Source organism: Olea europaea, chromosome 18 (assembly GCF_002742605.1).
Source record: "Olea europaea var. sylvestris chromosome 18, O_europaea_v1, whole genome shotgun sequence".
Classification (NCBI taxonomy): domain Eukaryota; kingdom Viridiplantae; phylum Streptophyta; class Magnoliopsida; order Lamiales; family Oleaceae; genus Olea; species Olea europaea.
In genome coordinates, this window is record NC_036254.1 from 6,446,046 (window position 1) to 6,447,162 (window position 1,117).

General features: G+C 38.0%; 1 pseudogene; it reads left to right on the forward strand.

Moving 5' to 3' along the window:
- The first annotated feature begins 306 nt into the window (after positions 1-306).
- LOC111366664 overlaps positions 307-1,117 on the forward strand; it is an 8,481-nt pseudogene continuing 7,670 nt past the window's right edge.

Sequence of the window (1,117 nt, forward strand, 5' to 3'; positions counted from 1 at the left end):
AACTTCTTCACAATCTACTAAAAAATCTAATTTTAATTCCCACCAAAAATTTTAAAATGCTATTGATAGAAAGTCGTAGAAAAAATTCTAACAAAAAAAATATAAATCTTATTATTATTGCTATTGATAAAGTTAAGAAGCAGAACTCAACAAACCACGTCGTACAAATTAACTTAATTTACACGCCAAAGTCGTCGTACCAATCAGCACACACAACACGCATATTCGTGTATATAAAGCAAATACCTCCTGAATTTACATTGTCATTAAAAGTTTATCCACTCCAATCTCTCTCAAAATATCACAATGACAAAACAACTTGACAATTCCAATGCCTTCTCTTTCGGTTCCCTCTTTCATAATTTACTGTTTTTAGTTCTATTTACACAACTTTTTAGCTTTATGATTCCCTGCCAAGCTACATGCAGAAAAGTTGACCGTGACTCCCTTCTAGCCTTCTCCTTTGGTGTCTACAGTTCCAATCCTTTGAAGTGGTATTCCTCCATAGATTGTTGCATGTGGGAAGGTGTCAGTTGTGATAATATTAATCGGGTAATCCATCTGTTGCTGCCATCAAGAGGACTTGCTGGAAGCATATCTCCTTCTCTTGCAAACCTCAGCCATCTCTCTCAATTCAATCTCTCGCAAAATAGGCTATCAGGTCCTATTCCAGACGGATTTTTTATGGCCTTCAAACGCCTCGTTGTCGTTGATTTGAGCGAAAATCGTCTAACTGGAAAGTTGTCGGATTTTGATAAGCTGATGAGTACAGTCAAAACAGTGAATTTATCCAGTAACCACTTCCAGGGAACAATCCAATATGCATTTTTCCAGCAGGCGGTGAATTTGAAAAGCTTTAATATCAGCAACAACAGCTTCTCCGGGCCAATTCCTTCATCTATATGTGAATTTTCCTCCTCAATCCAGCATCTTGATTTCTCACGAAATCTCTTTCTTGGTCCGATTTCCGAAGATTTTGGCCAGTGTTCCGATTTGCAGTCTCTACGAGCAGATGTCAATAATCTATCTGGAGATGTTCCCAGCGATATCTACAAAGTTTCATCACTGCAAGAACTGTACTTGTCTGCCAATAGGCTCTCTGGTCCGATCAATGGAA